Raw genomic sequence first — 20,741 nt, 5'->3', positions numbered from 1 at the left:
AAGCCCTCTAACTCAAATTTATTGAGCTAATTGAGTGACAAGAGCCATGTCACACTAGTGAACTGCCTCCAAGTTGTCTTGCTAATGTGGAAATTAGATTTACTCAATTTTTACTAAGGCTAAAGTCAAATTGAGCCTTTCTTGTTACATTTATTCAATGCTCCCTCTTAGCAAGAAAGGGATTTTCTACTACCAATATCCTGCACATGTGGAATTTAAATTTACCTCTTTAAAATGCCTTTGTCAATATTTTTTCATGTTGATCCTTAGTTGGAATGTACTTTAGCAACATAATTCTGCTCTGCACACAGTCCCGCAAATGATGATATCAGATATCAATGTGCTTGGACCTGTCATGCAATACTGGTTTCTAAGAGAGATTAATGTAACTCTGATTATTATGACATATCATTGTCGGATCCATCTCCTGACAGAATAGTCCCAAAAGTATTTTCCTCATCCAAGTTGCTTCACATGCTGCTTGACTTGCAACCATATATTCAACCTCTACTAAGTTGAGTGCCACAAACCTCTGCTTCATGTTGTACCGGGAAATAGCTACGAACCCAACACCGAAGATAACACTTGATGTAATATTCCTATCAAATGGGCTCCCTACCCAATCTGCATCAATGAAACCTTGTGACTTCAACCCCTCTATCCGTATGTACCATAGTCCATACTGGTTAGTGCCTTTTGAGTTGCCGTAACACATGATTTGCTACCTTCCAATATAATTTGGTAGGCCTCACCATAACTTGGCTAAGTTGGTTGAATGCATAACACATGTCAGGTCATGTGTTCACAAGATACATCAGTGAACCCACAAGCTATCTAAAAATGGTAGCATCAACCTCTTCACCTAAAGTGGCATTCTCCTTCCTCCAGTTTGTAGCTAGAGGTGTGTCCATTGGCTTACAACTATCCATGTGAAATATCTGAAGTATGTCGGTAGCATACTTTCCTTGAGACACAAACAATTCACCATCACCCTGTGTTACACAACATTTTGTCATTGTCCCTATACTCCCCTTTCCATGATCATGGGGGACCTCTACAGTGAACTCGACATGCTTCCCCTTCATGAAGAAACTCCCATTATGTCCCTCTTCATGAGAAAAACAATTCCGTTTTGCATAATTTGCCAAAAATCTTCTGTTTTTCCCAGTTTACAAGATTGACACTAATGGCCCATGTTCTCCTCGCATCAATATGCAGGGATTATAACTGTCCCTAGCTCCGACTGGAGCGACTAAGCATTGTTCCAGTCGCACCAATCCTCTTTTGGAAAGTTTTTTTAAATAAGGAGCCGAAGCTTCCAACTCTAGAAGCTTTGTAACAGAAGTCTGGTAAATGGTTGGGCTGGATGGAGTCGAGGATGTCAGTTTGGGCTCCTTTCCCCTATTAGGATGGAAATACCTCAAGAGATAAGATCTTATCCCATGAGAAGAGGAACCATCTCCCATCCTTTCATGCTATATAAACCTCCTTTTTTCCCAAGCACAAGCTAGTGTTGGTGTGCTAGTGCTAATTAAGTTTGGGGTAATCGACAAGTTATTCGTAGTTGTAGATTTCTAGTTGTGTGTGAGGGATAAGTGTGAATTTGGTTTAATGTGAAGACTAAAGGGAAGAGCCTTAAAAATACCATTATTGAGGCCATCATGGAATGCTAACGGAAGTGTGTGGGAACCCAAATTTATCGGAGGAGAACAACAACGTCAAGACAACGATTGTAATCTATTCTTGATTTAATATATATGCAATTATCGATTGATTTCCTACATAATATGTCATCTCACATGTTTATGGCTTAATGTTTCTTGTCCTATTAAGTAGGTTGAATTACAATTTGTCTATTATCATGGTTGTTGTTTGCTGTTGTTTACTTCTTTCAGGTGTTCGAAGAAGGAAACGGGAGATAGCTGGAGCGAGCAAGCAAGGTCATCATCAAAAATGATAAGTGTACTAAGAGGTAGGCCCTCTTAATTGGTTCTAACCTAAGGAAATATTCAATAGAATGTATTGTTTGTGGCTAGACCCGCTATCAGGCTAGATGAATTATTTGTTTCCGCACTTAGAATTTTACTTCACCACAAATTGGTGACTTCGATGGGGATACCAATCCTTCTGTTTGCCTGTTTGAAATTTCATGGTTTTTTGTGAAATTTTCTAGTTTCACCATTTCCCTTTAGTTATGTCTGCTTTGATTTGTTTACTGCTCTCGGTCTGAAATTGACAGTAGCAAGTTTGCTCCCAATTTTTGAAAATTTTTATTTTTTTCTTTGCATCCTCGCTCAGCGTGCTTATTTCACTGATAGTCGCGCTGATCAGTGCGATATGCTCAGGAACAGTCGCGCCGACCCCTTTCTGGTGCTTGTTTTCAGTTAGGCAGTCACACCGATGCTTGTAAGTGAAGCTCAGGGTTCATCCTAGATCTTGGCCAGTGTGTCTTGCTCTCTTTATTTCTGCCTTGTAAGTTGTTTAGAGCGTCTTCTCCCTGACTGGAAAGCTGCATTTCATTTGGTTTATTTGCTTGTTGATTTTCCTTCTTTTCACTTGATTTCTTATGTCATTGGATGGTTTGTGGCCCTAGGGTATCTAGGTTTTCATCCATTCAGCTGATTGTGATCTTAGTGAGTTAAGATTTTGGTGTATTTACTCGCATTTCATTTATAGTCCTTCAATGGATTTGATCCCATTACACAAGTTTGAAAAGTTTCGTTTGCTTGTCTAAACCTCTCTTTCCCAGCATAGATCACAATTCTTGTCTTGTTTTTGGTAGAGTCATTGCGTCATTAGTTTGAAAGAGATTCTCCTTTTGTTTTTTTCATTTGCTTGAGCATCGATTGTCTCGAAACTTTTTCATTGAAGTGTTTTATGAGAAATTCATTTTTTCATTTCATGAAAAGTACATAATTATAGTTTTCAATGTCAATATGTTACGTTAGTTAGCATCATTGAAGACTAGGATTGCATTGGCATTTGAAAAGAAAAAGAATTCCATTTACTTTTGAAAGGACTGTTGGAGTGTACTTGTTAGGAAATTAGGAATTGGAATGAATTTTTCATTAGTTTATTTTCTCGAAAAGTGAAGTAGTGAAAAATCATTTTGCTTTCGGTTGCTTGGTTGTTTGCATTTGATTGTGTTTTCTACCCTCTCTAGTGTAGACAATTCATCGAATTGAAAGGGTCTTGTCTCATTTAGCTACATTTAGGGCTTTTCGAGTCACATCGCTAAGGCCTGAAAACCGAGACATATTTCAAGATAAAATTTAAAATGAACTCAATTAACCTAAGGCTCATTTGAAACCTAACGATCACATCTAGAAGGTCTAGGCTAGAGCGTGTTTCGGTGTCTTTAAACCTAGCAACTGTTGTTAGCTTTGGCACTAGATAATGCTAGTATGGACTTGTGCTCCTCGTGCCATCGAGTATATAAATGGAGACCCCTATAGGATGCAATCCTTTATCCATGGGAAGCTAAGTCTGCTGCCTTGCAAACATGATACACTGAACACAACATTCGGGAGATTGCTTGCTCGTACTTCTCGGTTTGTTGGGAGGTATTCTATAGTTCACAGTTGCATGGTAATCTTTTTTACCTAGATCATCTAGAGTAGTCATTGGATCTTTTTGAGTTATTAAACTTAAAAGATCATTCGAGTGCTTATCCTTTCGAGCTCGTTTCAAATCGAAAGTGATAGAGTCATCTTTGCTTCTTCCTTGACTCTTAAAATATGAAAGAGCACCAGTTTATTTATGCGTCTTAAAAAATTGTTGCCCATCATCTTATAACATCCTGTTAGTGTTTTCTAGACCAAATCGCGAGTTTCCTTAAAGTACATTTTAAAGCCTTGAAATTTATCTCTCTTTTCCTGTTAACTAAGACAAGGTTCACCTAGTTCCTCTTCCTCTCCTCCATATGAAAGATTGTCTAAGGAGCTTTTCCTGAATTACCAGAGTCACTCGAGGACAAAGGTGTTGAAATCAGAATCGTTCTGAGCATTCAACCTTTGTGATCTCGTCCTGCATCTACTTCAGATACTGGGTCACCTATTGATATTGGCCCAGAATCTTCGGATAATCTCGTCTAGACTCTTGAGAGTTCGCCGACTACTGATGGTCAGCTTGGACTGGTTATATATCCTCCGAATCCTTTGTTTGACCCTGTTTTGATATCACCGTAGTGTCTGTACAGTCTATACGATCAGTCGGGTGTTCCTTTGGAATTATCCCCTCGTACATCTTCAGTCGTTCGTCGTCATTTGTTCCTAGCTATGGAACCCGAAGGCGAAGCTCCAGTTACCTCTTCGGATCAATCAAAAGTTTCTACTCCACACACTGTCGAGGAGGAAGAACACCAATTTCCTCCTGAAGGTTTCCCCTTCACGGGGAGCATTCCCATCAGTGTGTATCGAGATTTTCCACCTAATTATGTGACTTTAGCACAGTTGGTCTCAGGTACACCTAGTGCCTCATCACTTTATCACAACCCTGTCTGGGCGTCTAGTGCCATGCCTACTACAGGTCCGTTCATTCTGAACCCAACCTCCCAATAGGCGATGCTTTTTGCCGTTACGTTAGTCCTGGTGCAATCCACCATTCCAAACCCTCTTGTCTCATCCGTCCCAGTCACTCGTCTGGTTCAACTGACGGTCTCGAGGCATGTTGCTGCTAATTTTTCGACCCCTCCAGTAAGTGGCCCAGCTGTACCACCACCTGGGGGGCATAATCTGAGTGTTTTTATGATGTCAGGCACAACCAATGTGAGTAGCTCATAGGCTCACATGGTTGGGATGAACTTGCCACCTTCTATTGTTATCCAAAACCCTGCTGGATCGAGCAATGTCCAGTACCAATAGGTCCCATATCCCGTTGGTCCGTCTGGGTCAAGCAATTTCTAGTATCAACAGCCTTATGAGGCTCAGTTTTAGTACCAAGCTCCTTATGTTCCATATGGTTCTCAAGGAATGGTCAATTCACCTTATGTCCTTCAGCCTAGACAATATGTTTAGTTTGGTCCATCCACTTTTCCAGGTGGCTATTGCCAGATACAGTTCGTAAATTTTTTGTGAACTGTTCAAGTGCCTCTGCAACAGCAAGGACAACCTTTGTAGCCACAAGGGAAACCGTTGTTGCCGCAAGGGCCGTTTGCGCAACAAAAGGGGTAGATGATACCACAACAAGGATAACTACAAAAGCTGTAGGGGAAACCCTTGCAACAGTTGCAAAAAACCATGAAGTATGCTCTCCACAAACCTCCCAGCCTATGTCTTTGCAAGGCCAACCTCTGAAGCCACAGGCACAACCTTTGCAACCGCAAGGTCAATCCTTGCACCAGCAGAGCCAACCCAGGTAGCAGCAACCCTTATATACATATCAACAGGGTCATCCCTTGCAAGGACAAGGTCAGGGTAAAACGTGCAACAGCAGGCCCAAAATCCTAATGTCCAAGGGCAACAGGTCCTGAATACTTTTGTTAAAGGGCAGCAGGTCCAAAATCCCTATGTCTAAAGACAACACGTGTAGAATCCTTATGTCCAAGGACAACAGGTCCAAAATCCTCTTGTTAAGGGGTAGCAGGTTCAAAACCTGTATGTTTAGGGACCAGGTGCAATATCCATATGTCCAAGATCAACATGCTCAACAACCTTTCAACCCATATGTTGCTTATCAGCAACCTATGGTAGGACAGTTCCAAGGCGTTCAAGGTCAAAATCCTCCCTACGACCAAGGTAACCTACAGTGGGGGCAAAATCAAATGCCATATGGCCAAAACCCTCCACTTTGGGGACAAAATCCTTACTAGCAGGGATGGAATCCTTCGGTTGGACCTGCCTATCGACCTCTAATGCCTTTCAATACTCACTTGCCGTTCTTGGCTACACTAGAGTTTCCAAATGTGTCTCGATTCACGAATGATCTAATTCTTCATTTGCCATACTGGCCTCTGGTTTCGTCCAAGACCCCAAGCGATTGTCCCAAGTTCGATGGGAAAGAAAAAGAAGATCCTCAAGCCCATGTGATGACATATCACCTCTGGTTCTCTTCTAATTCCTACATTGATGATTCTATTCGTCTCCGTCTTTTCCAACGAACCCTTATAGGTGCTGTAGCCAAGTGGTACATCGAGCTCCCTTGAAGTACTTACCATGACTTCAACTCTTTAGCCATGGATTTCCTCATGAATTTTCAATTACCGGTTCGCTATGAAACTGGAACCTATTTGCTCACATCGCTTAAGTAAGATACTACGATGTACATCTCCGATCACATCCATGAATGGAGACGTAGATGTCACCTGATCAAATTCAAAATTGTTGATCAGTTACTCACTGAATGGTTTACCAAGTCATTCGTCGCTCTAATTTCTCGCGATATAGCTATGGGTGGATGTGTTATTGAAGAACAAGCCATTTCTTATGCCCAGTACTTAGACCTTGTTTATTCTCAGTCTGGAACTTTGTATGAGTTATTACTTGATGCTCCGTGGCCATCATCCGATCCAAAGGCATCGGAGTCACAGGCCACACCTCCTGTTGATGGAGTAATTGGTTCAGTGTCCCAGACCCCTACCAAATATTCTTCCAAACAGAAGTCGGTCTCAAACATTGCTTCCAATAGTTCCTCCCAGCATCCACCTGGCCTTGGTAAAAACTCAGAGGTCCATGCTATCCAGTCTACCATAGCGATCAAATCCTTGAAAAGTAAGAAGAAAGGCAAAGGCAAAGGTAAAGCCGATGCCCCGAAATAGGGTCCTCCTAAGTCATCTGCTGGTGATTCTTCCCAACAGAAGCCTAAGTATCTGTGCCTCATTTGTGAGGAGGATCACTACGCAAAGGATTGTCCCCGACGGTCCAAAGTTAGTCGTTTTCTCAAAGGGACCCTAGCTGTCCTGAAAGAGCCATTTCCATCTCAACAGACTCAAATGGTAGACCAACCTCAATCATTTGCTTCCTCAGGATCTCAAGTGTTCATGATGAGTATGCCTATTAATGTGGCTACTAGATCAAAAGATTATCAAACTCCTGCTTCGACAGCCGGGAAAGAGAAAGAGGCCACCCCTTCTTCTTCTGCCCTGAGTTCTGGCCCTCTTCATATCGAGCGCCTTAACCTTGATTCCACCATTCGACCACCTTCCCGAGACGTGCTAAGGAAGTCCTCGTACAATCCTAATGCTCGAGCTTCTTAGCACTATAATATTGTTGAGGATTTGGCTCAGGCGCCATCCGCTATGTCTACTCTCGAGGTACTCCAAAGCTGTTCGTCTCAGCGGAAATCATTGCTATCGACTATTAAGGGTATTGATCCTACCGATTCCAATATGATATGTTTTGATTTAGAGAACCACGTTTCACGCCTGCCTCATCAGATTGCCTTTCTCATTCAGGTAATCATCAATGAGAAAACCATTCATAGGACCATCATTGATGAAGGTGCTTCTACTTGCATCATGTCAGTCACTTGCTGGAAGGAAATTGGTTCTCCTACTTTGAACCAATCCCCTAACACTTTGGAAGCTTTCAACAGGCGCGATTCGTGACCCTTCGGTGTCTTACCCAACCTTTCCATTACTTTGGAAGGCAAGATAATACACGTCGAGGTGGAGATTGTTGACGCTAATCTCAATTATAATCTTCTACTTGGACAAATCTAGACCCATGCCATGCATGCTGTAGCCTCCTCCTTGTTTTGCGTGATTTATTTTCCCCATCAAGGAAAGATTGTCACAGTCGACCAACTGTCCTTCTTTGCCTCTTCCTCCTCGGATGGCAATGTTCCATATGTCAAGCACACCAATGCTCCTTATGAGAGTGTGGGGGCAGGACATTTTAAAGATTTCACCTTGATGGGAATTTTTCCACTCCCACCTCCTCATTTTGCCTCTGTCAACATGATCTCCATCAAATCTGATCCTTGGGTCATACCTTCACCAGATCTTGTTGATTCCTAGGGTGAGGTTATGCCACATCGTCCTGCCAAAATTAGTTATGTGGAAATTATTTTGGTCTCAAGTTTCGTATCCTATGATTCTCCTGTTTTGCGGGCTTCTCTCGATAAGTATTCTCAATCTCCGTGGCTTGGTGCTTCGGTATCCCCTGATCCCTTAACCGAGACTTTTCTTGTTGACGAGAGTATCATGGAAGTAACGTCTGTGGAGGAACCACCTTGAAACGATACTCATCATCGTTCCTCGTTCTTGCCTAACCCAACAGTAATATCTACGTGTCTCGAGGGGTTTTCTTCTTTGCTGCCTATTGACATGTTAGTTTCTCTTGACATTGTCAAGATCTTTCAACTGAGGGCACCTTTATCTCTTCATAGATTCAGGATTTTTCTCCCTCCCCGAGCTTTTACCGATTTCCAATTATTGCAATGGGGTTGTCATCTGACTTGTAACCCTCCCTTTCCAGGGGGGCATGGGGGCAAAGTCGTATATGCATTCTACTCTATTCTTTGGCCAAGTCGATGCTTACTCATCATGTCAACGGTAATAATCCGGTGTTCATCTGTGTTGATTGATTACCCAAGTCCCACCATGGACTCTCTCAAAAAGTACTATGCTTAGGTCATCTTGCATGGTTACTTGTGTACATTAGTGTGTCATTCATTTTTGTGCAGTGTGGTTTGGTGTGTTAGTTTTCAAAAATCTTTCCTGTTTACTATGCTTTTCCCTGCTTTGTAGATATCTGTGACTCCTCACATCGGTTTCGCTAATGGTGCTTGCCGTAGTAACGAGAATTTATCCTTTGTAGCATGGGCCATTTATGACCCTCATGGTGAGTTGATTGATCTTCAAGGTATCTATTTAGGTCGCACAACTAATAACATTGCCGAATACAGTGTAGTTATCGAATTGTTGTCAAAGGCCATTGCTCTTGACATTCGGGAATTGGTTGTCAACTTGGATTCACATCTTGTTGTCCTTCAACTCAACGGGAAATATTCTGTCAGAAGCCCTTGGATATTGAGAATGCATCTACGTATTCATCTACTGGAGAGAAATTTTGATTACATTACATATCAGACGCATGAATACAATGACAGATGCATTATCTAATTATGTGTTGGATATACATTTACGAAACATGTGAAAAAAAAAAAAATCATTTTGTACCATAGTAAGCAAGAATATACAACACACACACACACACACACACACACACACACACACACACACGCACACACACACACACACACACACACACACACACACACACACACACACACACACATATATATGGCGATAATGTTTGATACATCAAAACCCCAAAAAATAATATGTGTGTTCAAATAACATCCTTGGTTCGCAGGCCTCATATATCTATGGCACATAGGCCTCAAAAATGTAAATGTTGGCCCTAGGAGCTAATCAACATGGCGATCATGGTAACATGAAACTTCTCATACAACACGAGTCTGCAATCGACAAATTTGACCCAATACCCCAACGTATGCCTCTGGTATTGGCGTGGGATATCTCCCACCCGGGCATACTATGGGATACAACGAGACAACCCCTCAAGGTTCCTCGTGATTTCCTCCTCATTGTCACTTCCCTCCTGATAAGGAGTGACATCAAACTGGTGAGCGATGCAGCTGGCTATTGGGGACATCCTGGCGGGGCACTCTAGTCCAACATCTGCATTGATAAAACAAAATGTTATAAACACACATATATAAAAAACAATTAAAATATCAAAAAATAAAAAAATGATTTTTTACCTTCATTTTCGAAATCCTCCCCATCTGGAAGCGGCATATCCAGATCTCCACAGAATTCGGTACCATTGTATGGCCAATTCTCCACTACTATCAACTGTCGTTGTAGCCATGAGAAGAAGGTAGGCTTGTAGGACGTATGCTAGCCCCCAATGATCCTAGGCATCAAATGACTACAACGGACCATCCGTGGGTCTCGTGGCATCGATGAATATACCTCAGTCAGCAGGTACTAGAACAACGGAACCTGATCGAGGAAGTAGGTCACTAGTATAGATTCAAAGCAAAATTGCTTCAGATTCCCTGCCTTAGCTTTTGACAATTTGTGTTTCATGTTGATCTTCATCGCTTCCACCCAATTGAAGATCGTTGATGTTGTGCAGTCAATAGCATATAGAAATTTCAACTTGTTAGTCTCGCTCTCTGCTTGGGACCCAACCACTCTATTGATAGTCAATAGTAGCACTCTTAGCGTCAGATCTTGCACAACGACAATCTCAATCTTGTTGCTTGTGGATTTGATGGCTTCTGGGCAATGTTTGGCAAGTAGCATGGATATTCTTTCCCCAATCGGTCGTGACCCATATAGGTTGAATGCTTCCCCTCTCCAGGACAATCATGTGATGAAATAGATGTCTGAAGTTTCCAACTCCAGCTCTTGGTCACCAATGATAAATATTTCCCAATTTATGTCCCTGAGACTAATCAGGTATCGAAGTAGCTCAGGTTGAGCCCGCATCCCTGGTGTGATAAAGAACTTGAGGAGCCCACAGTTCCTCAAGGCGTCCAAGTAGTTTGGATCATTCATTGCCTAGGTGTCCACATCTTCGTGCTCACATTCTTTCCAGTTTACCATTTTCGATGATTCTTTTCTGCAAAAACCATGTATTTAAGTCAATAATAATTTTTGGCAAGTAAAATTTGGATTCAAACGGTGGATTTGAGAGAAAAATCTTTTTTCCTTTTTTCATGACGTCAGCGTGCCTGTTTTAAAAACAGTTGCGCTGACAGCGTGGTTGGGCGGTTTAGCAACCCTCGGCAGCCGCAATTCCATGCCCGGAAATCGCACCGACCGAGGGCGATTTTTTTTGCCAAAACCTCCCTTAGAAATCCAAAAAATGGATAAAAGTAGGAATAAACATTATGGAAATGGAGCTTAGGGACTTGGCTCTTACCTGCAACTGGAAGCTTGGCAAATGGCCTCCCGGATCTCCTGAAATCTGCTCTAGAAAAATTAGGGCAAAAGTGGGTGAAAAGTTTTTCCCAAAAGGCAAAATGGTAAATGGTAAAAAATATTTACTTTTCCATCCTTTTATTTAGTTTTTCTTGTAATATTAGGGTTTTAAAGTATTTTTGATCAATTTTGCCTCAAGAATGGGATAATGCACTGTACCTTTTTTTTGCGCAACAACAGGTGATGGATGTTCGATGATGGTATCGAGTCACGTTTCATATCTTTTCTCGACTCATAAAACTCAAATGAAAAGATTGTCAAGAATTTTTCCCTTTTGACTCATAAAACTCAAATGAAAAGATTGTCAAGAATTTTTCCCTTTTGACTCATAAAAGAGAATAAAATGGGGGGTTCGCTTTCAAGCTCTTTTCCGACCCTTTAAAAACAAAAAGATTGTCGAGCTCTTGTCGTTTCGAACTCGTTAATAGATGTGAAATGTCATGCGACCAATATATGTTTACCCCTTTTTCGGGCTGGGATGCATTATTTATGAAAAGGGTACTCCTTGACTGAAATGGTCAAGCTGTTATCTCGAGCATCATTTTCTACCTTTTCTGGCTTGAAAGACACAATTGTACGAAAAGGGACCATGTGGAGTTTTCTTTTTCGTGTCTTTTTCAAACTCTCTAAACATGAAAAAGATGCCGAGTTTCACCTTTGTCAGACTCGTTAAAACATACAATGACATCATATTTGTCACCATGACGAACATGAGCGTCTCCTTCCTAGGGCTCGTTAAACTTACTAGGTCGGATTCATTCGAAGGATGGACTTACAGTGCAAGCATATGTTATCCGCTTCAAGCTTGCGATTAAAAAATAATTGGGGTACCTGCCAGAAATGGTGGGAGGAAATTTGGAAATCCAATCAGTTGTGTCGGAAGCTCACTCTTGAACATGACACTTTCTGCTTCGTGTCGGGTTGGGGTACCCTCCTTTTTATCATTGACCTTCCTGGGTTGGGTCGATTATTTTTTCCTTCCATTTGATCTCTGCAACACCATCATGACCACCGACCCTATGGATCCAAAAGCTGCCAAACTTCCAGTTGTGTTGCTGATATGTTCAAGAGTTGTCCTTCTACAGTTACACTTACCCTTGATTCTCTGTATCATCCAAAATCATTTTTCATCCCTTTGTCTCGTGTCGATGATGTGGGATACATTATGGCCCTCCTTCGACATAGTCGCTTCCTGTCGACTTCAGCTCATTATCTAGGAAGTTGACTGAGAGACTCCCTTCCAGTACCTTAGAGCTTGCATGCCCTAATGGCAAGTTCTTTGCACTCGACGACAAGTTCATGTCATTAGCTTTCGATTGGGTGATTTCACGGGTGTTCGAATTCAGTTCCTTTATTCACATTCCGTGAATTGTGCTGATAGTACCTTGAGGACCATTTTCATTATTGGTGGTTTCTCTCGTGCTTGTTAACAATTTACATCATTGACTAGTAATCAAGCGATTTTCTAGCATGTTCGATGTCAACACATCTATTCACATGTTAGAATTTGTACTTTGATTGGGTCGTGTTGGAGCACAAGACCCTGGGCTCAGATTACAAAAGTTCAGGTTACAAGGCAGTGTGACATGATTGTGCTAATATACATATCTCTTTTAGATGGGTGGCTGCGACCATACCATGAGTTGTCATATGTGATCCTTCTCATTATTGGATGGCTGCGACCATACCTTGGTTTCGATATGATCCTCTTTATCAGATGGCTGCGCCCATACCTGGATCCATTTACATGATCATTCTTTGGATGGTTGTGTCCATACGACGATTCATGTATCATTTGGCAGAGTTTTCAGTCATGTGTATGTATTTGTACTTGCTTGCAGGTTTTTCAATGACAGATTCCGGTTCCGTGCACTGATTCATAAAGCATTTCACCCCTCACTCTAGTTCACCCTTCACGCTTTAGGGGGCATCTGTTACACATCATTTTTTCACTGTCCTTGTACTCCCCGTTCCATGATCCTGGAGGACCTCTATAGTGAACCCGACATGCTTCCCCTTCATGAAGAAACTCCCATTGTGTCCCTATTCATGAGTAGACAATTCCCTTTTGCATCATTTCCCAAAAATCTTATGTTTTTCCCAGTTTACAAGACTAGTGCTAATGGCCCATGTTCTCCTCGTGCCGATATGTAGGGATTATAACTGTCATTAGTGCTGATTGGAGCAACTGAGCCTTGTTCTAGTCGTGCTGATCCTCTTTTGGAAAGTTTTTTAAATAAGGAACCGAAGCTTCCAGCTCTAGAAGCTTCGTAATGGAAGTCTGGTAAATGGTTGGGCCAGATGGAGTCAATGATGTCAGTTTGGGCTTCTTTCCCTATTAGTATGGAACTACCTCAAGAGATAAGACCTTCTCCCATGAGAAGAGGAACCATCTCCCATCCATTCATGCTATATAAACCTCCCTTTTCCCAAGCACAAGCTAGTATTGGTGTGCTAGTGCTTATTAAGTTTGGAGTAATCAGCAAGTTATTCGTAGTTGTAGCTCTCTAGTTGCATGTGAGGGAGAAGTGTGAAGAATAAAGGGAAGAGCCTTAAAACTACCATTATTGAGGCCATCATGGAATGCTAATGGAAGTGTGTGGGAACCCATATTTGTCGGAGGAGAACAAAAACGTCAAGACAACGGTTGTAATCTCTTCTTGATTTAATATATATGCAACTATCGATTGATTTCCTACATAATATGTCATCTCACATGTTTATGGCTTAATGCTTCTTGACCTGTTAAGTAGGTTCAATTACAATTTGTATATTATCACAGTTGTTGTTTGCTGTTGTTTACTTGTTTCAGGTGTTCGAAGAAGGAAACGGGAGATAGCTGGAGTGAGAAAGCAAGGTCATCATCAAATGGGATAAGTGTACTAAGAGGTAGGCCCTCTTAATTGGTTCTAACCTAAGGAAATCTTCCATAGAATGTCTTGTTTGTGGCTAGACCCACTATCGGGCTAGAGGAATTATTTGTGTCCGCACTTAGAATTTTACTTCACCACACCTTGCCATACATCTAGCCCGAGTAATTAATACAAGAGGCCCATGTCTTTCATCTCAAATCCCCTTGCAAGATCCTTTTTGTAAGAGCAGATCAACTACTCATCACCTATCACTATTAAATAATCGACATATAAAACAAGAATAAGCAACTTACCATCTACCACAATGTAATAGAGGTTCACATCTACTTCACTTTTGGTGAAGTCAATGCAATGAGATAATTGTCAATATGAGTGTACCATGCTTGGGGCACCTGTTTGACACCATACACTGATCTCTTGAGTATGCACACATACGACTCTTGATCATATGTCTCAAATCCTTCTGGCTGCTCTATGTAAATTTCATCCTCAACAACACCATTGAGAAAGGAAGTCTTCACATCCATCTGGTGGATTTTCCACCCCATCTGCGCATCCAATTCTAGAATGGATCTAATTGAGGAATATCTTGCAACTAGTGTAAAAGTTTCCTCATAGTCCACTCCCTATATTTGAGAAAATCCCTTGGCCAGAAATCTGGCCTTTGACTCCTCGATGCTCCCGTCTATTGTATGCTTCACTTTGTAGATCCATTTGAAACCAACCACTAATTTCCCTTCTGGTATCGAAACCACCTTCCATACAATGTTCTTCATGATGGAATCATATTCTTCCACCATGGCATCAACCCAAATAGGTTGAGAAATTGCTTCCTTAAATGAGGAAGGTTATGTCTTAATGAGCTCTTTCATGAGAGCCATGTACCCAGTGTATCTATTAGGTGATCTCCATTTCCTACGCTGTGATGTGGGAAATCCCACATTTTGTTGTGCATCCTACAACAATCTATCAGTTTCTTTGGTTCTCTTTCTCCGCTCTCTGGAAGATTCTGGTTGAGTGGGTGCCTCCACTCTACCTCCTGTCTATTGCACTACATGTGGCTGCTCCACAACCTCTTAAAGCTCATCCTGAGGCTCCTCCTTTGGAGTTATAAGCTCTTGCTCTAGTGGGATACTTATCTCTCGTTCCAGAGAGAATCTCATAGCCTTGTCCTCATCGAACTTGACATATCTCCTTACAACTGTCATCCTTAGTGAAGGAAAATACACTCAGTAATTGTGTGGAGCTTCGATGTATCCTACAAAAACTCCCAACTCTGTTGTAGGCTCAAGTTTCTTCCTATAATCCTCAGAGACATGAAAATAAAATGAAGCTCCAAAAATTCTGAAACGAGACACATCAAGCTTTCTCCTCGAGAAAGTTAACTTTGGTCTGAATTCAACAAACTTGGAGAAAACTTCATCCTTCTTCCGTATGAAGAAGATCCAACATTTTCTAGAGGAATCATTAATAAAAATAACATAACACTTATTTCTTGTTGTGGAGGCTGTAGAAAAGGGTCCACAAACATAAGAGTGGACTCGATCCAAGATTGCATCAGCTCTGCTCTCTCGGTCATGGAAATTGGATTTAACATATTTCCCTAATGTGCACCCCTTGCAGACATCCTGTTGGTCAAGGGAGCCTTTAAGGAGATCAATGGTAATTTATTGCATGATCTTTAAGGAACCATGGTTTAGATGACCCAATTTCTTGTGCCAGAGTTCTCCAACATCACGACTTGACACCTTCTCAGCTTTACTGCTCAATGCAGTGCAATCTCCCACTTTAAGTTTGTGTAGGTTTTTCACTCAAACCCCGATCTACTTCACTTTCTTGGTAGATATGTGTCTCAAAAAGGATTTCCCTTTACTAAAAATAACATCATAGTCACGTTCCTCCAAAACTGCTACAAAGATCATGTTTTTTTTCTTCAGCCCGGGTACAAACATAACATATTTGAGGCGAAAAGGAGAGGCTTTCTCCCTCTCAAAGGTGACAGTACGAATTCCTGTAGCACTAAACCTTCCATCATCCCCCGCTTCCGATATGCATATGGAGATCCTTCTCCTCTAGGCTACTGAAAAACTCCTTGCAACTTGTCATATGGAAGGAGGCAACAAAATCAAGGTACCACACACTCCCAATAACAATGTTGGCCATGTATGCTATTAGGGTGAAGTCTAATTCAAATTGTGAAGCCAATGCTTCACTTGGTGCTCCTCCTGCAAGCTTCTTGGTAGACTTCTTGTGTAGACATTTTATTGCATAGTGCCCGAACTCATGACAGTGGAAGCATTTTATCTTGCTGATGTCTTTCTTCTTGCCATCATTTTGGTTGGAATCAGGTTTGCTCTGAGTCTTATTCCCTTTACCCTTCTTCCTCTTTCCAACCAATGCAAAATTCTCTTCATCGTTAGCTTTGGATGATGTACCATCCTAGATATTTCTCTTGAACTCTTCTTGAACCAAATCAGACCACAACCTTTCCCAATTTGATAATTTTTCCCTTTCATTCACAGAGTCCTAGTAGTTGTGCCAAGATTTTGGAAGGCCTAGAAGAGTTAGGCTCATCAGGTCATCTTCTGCAACATTCACACCAAGCCCTCCAAGCTCATCCCGAACTTGTGTAAATCTGGAGAGATATTGCGAAATAGTATCATTCTTTTGCATCTTAATGTTTCTAAGTTTGTCTTTAAGGGCCAATTTTCTATGGTCACTGTTATTTTTGAATAGCTCAGTTAGTGCCTTCCACATAACAATGGTGTCTCTTTGCCATGGATATTTAAGACCACATGGTCTCGCACACCTTCCAAAATAATTATCTTGGTCTTTGCAACATCCTTCTTCCATTGGGCTAATTGATGTGCATTTGGCTGTGGAGGTTTTGCAATGTCAGTTTTAACATATTCTAACACACCATTATCATCGAGCATTGTTTCGATTCGATCCTTCCATGCTATGAAATTTGAGATACCCTCCACGGAAAACTCCAATCTCAATCCATTGAGTCAATGCTGAAGAAAAGTTGCTACACAGAAGCTGCAAATTCAAAATTCTTGAGAGAAAAGTTCGAAATACTGGTTATAATGTGAATTCTGAGGCTCTGATACCATGTATAGATTTGATAGAATTGCAACTGCTCAAGAAATTTAATCCAAAATCATGAGACACAATCCTACTATACTAATCTGCAGAATGAAATTCACAATTTAAAACAACATGCAATAAGCAAAACCATAAATGCACAATGATTTCTAGGGGAACCCAACTAGGAAAAACCCCTGAAGCCTCTTTGCACTAATCGAATGAATGAAGAATCTATTACAATTGCTAGCTCCACCTCTAAGCTCAACCTGCAAAAGAATAATTGTTCTCTCTGCTTAATGAACTGTTCTGGCCAACACTTAACCATATATCAGCTCACCTAGCCTCTTATTTCCTTGCGTAATTCCTGAGGAAATTAGCCCCTATTATTTAGGAATTTTCTCCAAATTGATTGGTAATTCCCAAGGATTAATCACTATTTTCATGCAACACTTGTACACTTAAAACTAATTTACAACTGATATTACATTGCCTTGACATCTTCACTTCAGTTGAGGAACTCAAATTCTCTGCATGCACTAGCTATTTTGGGATGATTGATCTGTTAACTAACCGATCTCCGAGTTAGATTTCTGTCCCACTGCACAACTTACCTACAACTGACTCTAACAATAGTTAGAGGTAAGTTAACTAAATACAATTTAAAATAACTAAATTGGATTACTAGAATTTAGCAATCACAGATGCATAACTGAACTCCAAGCCCTCTAACTTGAATTTACTGAGCTAACTAAGTGACAAGAGCCATGTCACACTAGTTAAGTGCATCCAAGTTGTCCTACTGACGTGGAAATTCGATTTAGTCAATTTCATATAAATATATATGTCGTTGTTGCATGCAGATTGAAGATATGCTTTTACATATATCTTCCCATTTAGACGTTGCTGGATCAGTTTTCTGCTGCTGCAATCAAACTGAAGTTATGTTTTTACATATATTCAATTTTCTTTTACATATATCTTCCCCTTTAAAGGTTTTTGGATCACTTTGTCGTTGTTGCAAACTGAACACTAAAATCCTCTGGTTTTTCTAGATATGGACTTCTCAGTAATGCTCCTCCGAGAAGTTCTCCTTAATGTGAGTTCTTTGTTCTTTCTTTGGGTTGTAAAGGAAGGCGAAACCAACCTAACTTCTCCACCTAACTAGATTTTCATGGTTGTTGGCGGGTGCGAGTGAGCTACACTTTCCCTTGGTGGATTGGGGAATTTCTATTGGTGGTTTGTTTCAGGGTTTTATGTGAATAATAACGATTTTCCATATGAGTCTATCCGTGCACAATTAATTCGATGCCTTGGATTGCTCATGAGAATGAGAATGGCATGTTTACTTGTACATATAACAAGTACGGGTGATTGTCTGCTTGCTTTGACATCCTACGGGCCATGATATATCAAGCATGGATTAACCTATATTACAAGACTTCCATTGAAAATGTTGTTGGTCGGGTTTGCACTCGAATAACTTTCCTTGTTCATGAATTCTAGAAGATTGTCCAAGGATTCGAACGTAGGACCTGTTCCCATGTCTACTTCAGGATCAAGATGACGGTTGGGATATGGGGCTAGATTTTTTCGGAGCTTGAGTTGTGATTTTTTTTTTTTTACCACCCGTTGACTAAGTGATTGGAAACAAGGGTCGTGACTTGAACTCACCTTATTGATCCAGCAAAAGCAAAGGTGCTTGGTCACCCAACAAGTCCTCCACCGCAAACTTCCATTGCAAGCATCCACCCTTGAAGCAATGATTCAAGGCACTGGGGGCACATGGATTGTATCCAAGACCATATGTCACCAAATGTTTGTTTGTTTTTATTTCAATTATTTTTATTTCTAACAAATAAATAACTAATATAAAAACATATTCAAATTTATATAAAATAAATATTAATATGATTAAAAAAATTGAAGTAATTTCTTTTTAGTTTTCGTAGATGGTGCATGTCTAGATGTTCAAATATGGTATGGTGGTTTTATGAGGTTTAAATTCCGATGGGGTTAGTTTCAGGCGAGTGAGGTCAAAGCTATCGCTTTCTATACCAAGGATAGCCAAGGAGGAATGGTCATATACTTTCGGTGCTATGGAGTTGGACTTGCTACTATAACTGGTACTTTGGAACAACAACAATGAACAATCTTCCTTATTGTTTCAAAGCTTGCGGAAGATTAGAAATATGGACAATATTTAAATCCACCACTCTCATATATAGGTACAACATTATCTTGTATAAATTCCTAAGCCCTGTAGGCATGAAATAGACGCGTAAACGTTGAGCTATGGCAGGTGATGAGATAAAATGATTAGATGGCCATTGTAGCCCGCTCCCACTGTATCAACACTTTGTGACCTTAGATTATTTGTTCTCATTGTTGCAAGTAAACTTAAATGGATTTTCAAACCTTCTTACTCTACTTTTGCAGGCTATGACTCAGATTCTGTATTTATTTTTAGTAACCATCGATATTTTATTGTGTATTTTCTTTTTCAATTTTTTGAGTATGTGTGGAAGAAAAATAGTGTTATGTAAGGCTTTTGAATGTGTAAAATAATGTCATGCAAACTGTAGATTGTTTATATTTCACATATTTTTTCGTCATGCAAAGTGTAGATTGTTTATATTTCAATTTAGAAGTAGATTGTTTATATTTTACATCTTTTTTTTTTTCGTCATGCAAAGTGTAGATTGTTTATATTTCAATTCAGAAATATAAACAGTCTACACTTAATCATCATATTTTTTTTTTCTAGTTTCCTCTCAATTCAGAAAGGTTCCAACCATGAAGGATTTTAGAATGCATTCATCAATCCAATTCATCCTAAATCTTCTTAAATGTGATTTTGTGATTTTTTATTTCTGTTGTGACAAGCCTTGCATTCGTCCGGTTGGTTGAATACACATACCTCAAGTTCTGGCAAGGGATTTCAATCATCAAACCATGAATCGTAATGGAAGTGGAGACTATGGAGATTATGTGCATAAAGTTGTAGTGGGTCAATTTGTATAAAATACAAAAACAATTATTAGAAATTAAATAATTACATGGTAAGAAGTGAAATTAAATACTTCGTCACTTTAAAACCATGAATCGTAATGGAAATTCATGGAGACTATAGAGATTATGTCCATTAAATAGTAATAGACATAGAGACTATGGACATTATGTGCATAATTTTTAGTATATTAATTTGCATAAAATATATATTTTTTTCAAACTTATCATTAAACAGAGAAACATTTTTAATGACCTAACTAAATATAAGGATTTCAAACCCGGTAGGGACTACTGGTGCGTACAACACTTGTTTACACATGCATGAATTGGTCCATCAAAGGTTGTAACTGCAATAATCAAGCCTACTAAACTTCAAGTCATAGATAAAATTTAAAGTCACAACTTTTTAGAAAAAGTGCTCCAAGTTAAGCACTAAATGTGGCTCCATTATGTGAGTAAAATGGTGTTTGGAAATAACTATTAACATAAGCATTGCGATTTTGTTTAAATGTTAGTGGCTCCATTATAGGACTAAAATAGTGTTGGGAAATAATCATTAATATAAGCATTGTTATTTAGTTAAAAAGTTATAACAAAAGATATTAATAATGTTATATTATTAAGTGACTCATAATTTAGATTTAAATTATTAATACATGTTAAAATAGAGAAGAGTATATTTTTTATTATTATTTATCGTTGGCAATTTTGTGTTGGTATTGATTTCAACAATAATCTATTGATGTAAGGCAGTCTCAATATGCAGGGAAATGACAATTGATAATGCAAAGAAATGATTGATTGAGGATAGC

The sequence above is a fragment of the Pinus tabuliformis genome, chromosome 2_1, assembly GCF_031772625.1.
Source record: "Pinus tabuliformis cultivar Carrire ecotype Pingquan chromosome 2_1, CPIR1, whole genome shotgun sequence".
NCBI classification, from domain to species: Eukaryota; Viridiplantae; Streptophyta; class Pinopsida; order Pinales; family Pinaceae; genus Pinus; species Pinus tabuliformis.
This window is presented reverse-complemented; position numbering follows the sequence as displayed.